General features: G+C 41.3%; 1 non-coding gene across 1 annotated transcript; it reads right to left on the reverse strand.

Moving 5' to 3' along the window:
* Positions 1-5,799: 5,799 nt before the first annotated feature.
* On the reverse strand, positions 5,800-5,990 carry LOC111763269 (U2 spliceosomal RNA). The gene has a single exon (XR_002796164.1). It is a non-coding gene; the product is annotated as a U2 spliceosomal RNA (small nuclear RNA).
* Between the last annotated feature and the right edge of the window lie 523 nt (positions 5,991-6,513).

Consider the following 6,513-nt stretch of genomic DNA (forward strand, 5'->3'; position numbering starts at 1 on the left):
ACCGTTTCCCAGACTTTCCTTGTTGTTGTTGTTTTTCTAAAAATTTATTTTTATTTATTTCTCTCCCCTTCCTCCCCCCACCCCTAGTTGTCTGCTCTGTGTCCATTCGCTGTGTGTTCTTCTGTGTCCACTTGTATTCTTGTCAGTGGCACCCAGAATCTGTGCTCTTTTTGTTGCATCATCTTGCTGTGTCAGCTCTCCATGTGTGTGGCACCACTACTGGACAAGCTGAACTTTCTTTCGTGCTGGGCAGTTCTCCTTGAGAGGTGCACTCCTTGTGCGGGGGGCTCGCCTACATGGGGGACACCCCTGCGTGGCACGACACTCCTTGCGCACATCAGCACTGCACGTAGGCCAGCTCGTCACATGGGTCAGGAGGCCCTGGGTTTGAACCCTCCCAGGTGGTAGACAGACGCTCTATCCATTGGGCCAAATCCGCTTCCCTTTCCTTGTTTTTGGTGACCTTGACACTTTTGATAAATACTTGCCTGGGATTTTGCAGAATGTCCCTCAATTGGGATTTCTCTGATGTTTTTTCTCATGATTAGACTGGGATTTTGGGTTTGAGGGGAAAAGATTACAGAAGCAAAATGCCACTTTCATTACATCCTAGCACAGATACATTCTGTCCACATGACTTCCCATCTCCATACCTGGACAAGGTAGTGTTTGTCAGGTTTCCCCCCTTTCCAGGCTGTAGGAAGGAAGTGATTATACACATCCATGATGAAGGAGAGGGGTGGTCCACCACCTTGATGGATATCTGCATAAATCATGAGGAATGCTTGTTCATGGGAGAGCTGACTGTCCCCCTCCATTTATTTTTTATTCAGTCATTTTATTTATATCAGGATGGACTCATACTTTAGGTTATAATCCAGTACTGCTTTATTTATATTCTTACTCAAATTGTTGCAGCTTTGGTGAGTGGCAGCTTTTTCAGTTGGCTCCTGTGTCCCTTTGACATCCTTGTGTCATTGTAAATGTTATAGTTTTTGTTTTTCAGAGCTTCCTTGCTCTTTGGCACTGCAAGATGATACAGGCTCATCTTATATTTCCTGCCTCAGTCCCAGAATCAGCCATTTCTCCGAGGAGCCTTGTTTCATTTCATTAGAAAAAGGTCTTAGAAACCAAAATCTTGGCACTGAGTGTGCTTGTTGCTACTTGGGTGTCATTGCTTCTAGGTCCTCTCAGCTGACAGAACAGGGAAATATACATGTATATACCCATCCCTTGTATACACACATCCGTAAGTATTTCTCTGCTTAAACAATCTATATCCCTATTTAGCTAAATGTGAATTTATACTCTTGTTTCTGGCTCTAATCCATTGCCTCATTGATCATTCTAGCCGCCTCTTTTGCTTACCTCTAACCTCCCCCTCCAATAGTAATTAACCTGGCTCCCACCACCCACAATCCATTTATTTATATTTCTCATTTTCAGCATGCATATACAGCAGTATCATATGCACATGGAAACAACTTTATCAACAAGGGTACACTTTCTTTTGCCTTTATTCTTAGACTCCACTCAACCCAAAGATGCTTAAGTCAAGCTGACATCTTTTTTCCCCTTACTCTTTTCACTGAGTTTGTTTCATGCATTTGTAATACACGTAGATTGTTTTTCCATATTCTGATTCCCTCCTGGAATTCCCCCAGCCTCCTAAATGATTTTTTTATTGCGTACATTAAGGTTTACTCTTTCTGTGCATATGCATGGTGTCAAGTGTCCAGCATTACAGACTCATACAGAATAGTTTCCCTGCCCTAGAAATACCCTGGGCTCCACTCGTCTAACCTACTCTCCCTCCAAACTCTTGGCAACCACTGACCATTTTACTCTCTAATTTTGTCTTTTCCAGATAGTCATATAATTGGGATCATACAATATATAGTCTTTTCAGACTGACTTCTTTCACTTAACACTGCACATTTAAAGTTCCCCTATGTGTTTCCGTGGCTTGTTACCTTATTTTTTTTTTTATGCTGAATAATATCCCACTGAATGGACACACTGCAGTTTGATAATCCATTCACCTATTGAAGGGCATTTGGGTTGCTTCCAATTCTTGGTGTTTGTGAATAAATCTTTTATAAACACTTGTGCAAGTTTTTGTGTGGACATACATTTTCAAAGTATTTGGGTAAATACCAAAGAGCATGATTTCTGGATCACACTGTAAGCTGTATAAGAAACTGCCAAACCGTCTTCCAAAATGGCTGTACCATTTTGCATTCTCTCTAGTAATGAATGAGAGTTCCTGTTGCTCCACATTCTTGCACGTGACTGTTGTTGTAAAGAGTTTATTATTATTATTATTTCAGTCATTCTAATAGGTGTGTAGCAGGACCTCATTGTTATTTTAATCTACAATTCCCTAATGACAAATGATGTTGAGTTTCTTTTCATATGTTTATTTGCCATCTGTATATCTTCTCTGGAGAGGTACCTGTCCAGATCTTTTGCCCATTTTTTTAATTGAGTTATTTTCTTCTTTTTGAGTTTTAAGTGTTCTTTGTATATTTGGAAATAAGTCCTTTATCAACTTTGTGTTTTGCAAATATTTTCTCCCTATCTGTGACTTGTCTTTTCATTTTTAACTGTTTTTCACAGAGCAGAAATTTTAAATTTTAATATACTTATCTCCTTAATGCTTTCTTTCCTGGATCATGCTTCTGGAACTATATCTAAAAACTCATCACTAAACCTAACGTCACCTAGATTTTCTTCTTCTGTGTTTATTCTAGAAGTTTTGTCATTTGCATTTTATATTTAGATTTATGATCCATTTTGAGTTAATGGATCTGTGTCTATGTTTTTGTTTTTTGGTTTTTGTTTTTTTTGCATATTGGACATCCAATTGTTCCAGCATCATTTGTTGAAAAGACTCTTCTCTCTCCATTGAAATTGTTTTGCTCCTTTGTCAAAAGTCAGTTGCCTCTGTTTATGTGGGTCTATTCTGGGCTTGCTGTTTTGTTCCGTCCATTTCTCTGTATGTCCTCGAGATTGGGTAATGTGAGCACCAGCTCTGTTCTTGTTCAGTGTTGTGTTGGTGTGTCGGCATCTCCGAGATCACCCCCAGTTTCGATGATTCACCAGAAAGACTCACGGAACTCAGCATATAGTCATGCTCATGGCTGTGATTTAGTGCAGTGAAAAGATGACAAGCAAAATTCGCAATGGGAAAAGGCGCATGGGGCGAAGTCTGGAGGAAACCGGACAGAAGTGTCCCAGGTCGTCTCCCAGCGGAGTCACACGTGATGTGCTCAAATCCTCAGCTACGAGTTGTGACAACACACGTGAAACATCGTCAAACTGGGAGGCTCCGTAGAGCCTCGGAGCCCGGGTCCTACTGTTCCTGGGGCTGGCCACGCAGGCACCCTCTGCCTAGCTAATTCCAATGCAGGGAAGCAACTGGCTGGTCTGCACAAACAGTGCGGGCAGTGAGCCGCTCACCAGGATCAGCAAAATCCAAGCTGCCGAGGTGTCCCAAGGATCCTCTGGCCAGGCCAGCTGTCTAAAATCTGGTGTGCACAGTTGGTTATTTAGGTCTTTTGCTTTTCCATATACACTTTAGAGTGGATTTGTCTCTACTACAGAATACCTGCCTGGGGTTCTGATTGGGACTGCGTTGACTCGAAAGCTCAAGCTGGGAAGTCTTGGCGTCTAATAGTGAGCCTTCCAATCTCCGCATGTGGATTATCTCCCCATCATTTAGATCTTCTTTAATCAGAGTTCTGTAATTTTCCACACATAGATCCTTTGTTAGATTTATACATAATTATTTTTGAGGTTGCTATTATAAATGTGTTTTACTTTTTAAATTCCAATTGTTCTTTGAAAAAGCACACGGCTATGGTTTATTAACCTGGAATCCTGCAACCTTGCTATTCTCGTCCATTAGTTCCAGGAGTTGGTTGTTTTTTTTAACAGATTCTTTGGGGATTGGTTTCTTGTTCACATTTGCTACTGAGAAGCTCAGGTCCTGACGCGGCCCCAGCCCAGCGCGTGTGTGGCTTCTGGCCTCGTCCTTGTCCTGGCTCGTTCCGCTCCACTCCGGGCCACGCCCTGCCTCCCCTTTTGTCTGCCCAACCTCCCTCCTGACTATCAGAGTTTATGAGATTTGTGATACTTTATCTCTTTGACTATGAAGTGGAGGTGGGCTCAGCTCTCAAAGCCTGTTTCCTGACCCTGCCCACCGGTTCTGTGTGCAGGGCTCCCCGGGGAAGGACATCTTACCCTCCTCTTGTCGGGTTCTAATCCCACCACTCAAGCCTGGGTCTCTCCACCCAGACTGCAGGAAGACAGAGCGCATGGCAGGAGCTTAAACCAAAAGCAGATCCTGGGCTAGGGAAACATAGTAGGGCAGGATCGGGTGGTCTAGAATGAAAACGCCAGCAGTGGGGGCGCCACAGGTGCAGCTTCCATTCCCCTTGCCTGGTCAAACCAAACACTGTTTATTCCACAGCTGTGCGTCGCTCAGGAGGGATGTCAGTATCGACAGGTCCAGGGTGCTCCCTCAGCTCCCGGCTCCGACCCCCCCTACCACTGGAGCAAGTTGTTTTACCCATAACCCCCAGCCACCAGCGGTCAGATGGTTTCTACTGAACCTTGAACAGTACTTTCATTTTGTTCTAAATGTCCAGATTTCTATCACTTAAAACTATCAAATGGACCATGTCCTCTGACCACAGTACATCCAAGTTAAGGGTTTATAACAAAGAAGATAAAATTTTAAATTCCAAATATTTGGAAATTAAGTTATATATTTTGATTAGTTCATATGTTGAAGAAAAATTATAATAGGATTTTTAAAATTCCTAGAACTGACATATTTTAAAAAATCAGTACAAACTTTTGTTTTAAATGAAAGTGGTACTTTCAGGGAAATTTACAGACTTAAAGAAGAGGGGCTGAAATTAATAAACCATGTTTTTAAATCTAGAACCTAAGGAAAGACCAATGATTTAAACCCAAATAATTATAAGGAAAATTTTAAAGAGTGTGATTAAATGAACTAGGAAACCAAAATAAAATAAGGAAGATACACAAGGCCAACATACAAGCAAAATAGTGAAATCTCCACAAAGGTTGAAAATGAGAAAGAGGAAATACGAATAAATAACATGAATGCATAAAGGACACAAACACAGTATGATTCATTCACACAAAATTCTAGAAACGGGAAATCTAAACCAAATGACAGAAAGCAGATAAGCAGTGACCTGGAGCCCGCTGGGAGGGAGCTGGGGAACTGTGCACACAGGAGCACCGGGCACCTACGGGGTTGATGTGAATGCTCTATCTCTTGAGTATGAGGTTGGTCACAGGAGTGTATAAATTTTGTCAAAATTCATTGAATTAAAATGGGTGCTTTTATTGTATGTAAAGCTCACCTTGGTAAAGTTGATTAAAGTATTGCAAGAGACTTATTACATAACTCTGAAACAAATTTGAAACTGCATATGCAATGGAGTATTTTCTAGAAACTAGCAGAAAGAGGTGGAGCATGCTATATGAATATTTTATATTAAAATATGAATTTTGAGAGCAGGCCATTGGCTAGTGACTATCTCCTAGCTCAGTGCATTTTTAAAAAATATTTATTTTATTTATTTCTCCCCCCTCCCCCATTGTTCAAGCTCACTGCCTGCTCTCTGTTCATTGTGTGCTCATCTTTTTTTTTTAGGAGGCACCAGGAACCAAACCCGGGACCTCCCGTGTGGTAGGCAGGCACCAACTGCTTGGACCACATCTGCTTCCTGTGCATTTTTTTTTCTTTTTTTGCCCCCGAAGGGGTGCACCATTCCTGGAGGTACTGCAATGCCAGGTCAACACGTAGAGCGGATGGAGCAAGCTCGTATTCCATCTCCTGACTCCAAAAATCCATTTACTACATTGTCCTCAGATAGAGGACGTAGCAGATATTAAACTGATAAGAACAGATACTACACTTGCTCTTAGCCAAAAGGCTGAGAAGCAATCTTCCACTGCATTTTTTTTTAAACCATTTCACCTTACGTTGGAGGACTTTAAATGCTACTGAAGCTTGCCTGACAACCATAAGACTATAGCAATCAAAACCGATTCAAGAGCTGAACTATGAAAATTTGAAAACATGGCCCTTGCTCTATGTACTGGAGGTTGAGTTTAAAAGAAAGGCACAAGAATCTGTTTGGAACATTTTTTCTGCACACCTGGAGGATCTTTATGGGTCCACAGGTCCCAGCGAAAGGCTGAACTGGCACCTTCTATTCTGTGTGTGTGTGTGTATATATATAAGTTATACGGTATATATGTTGTAGGATATATATAAAAATTATAGGATTATATAGAAGTTATAGGATATATATGTTATAGGATATATATGTGTTACAGGATATATATATATATATTTCTATGAAAGGGGCACCTCCTTCAATAGCAATAAGCACACACTAGCCCAGATCATGGTTGCTGTCTTTTAAGATTTATTTTATTTGTCTATCCCCCTCCCTGTTGGCGCTC

The sequence above is a fragment of the Dasypus novemcinctus genome, chromosome 14 (assembly GCF_030445035.2).
Source record: "Dasypus novemcinctus isolate mDasNov1 chromosome 14, mDasNov1.1.hap2, whole genome shotgun sequence".
NCBI classification, from domain to species: Eukaryota; Metazoa; Chordata; class Mammalia; order Cingulata; family Dasypodidae; genus Dasypus; species Dasypus novemcinctus.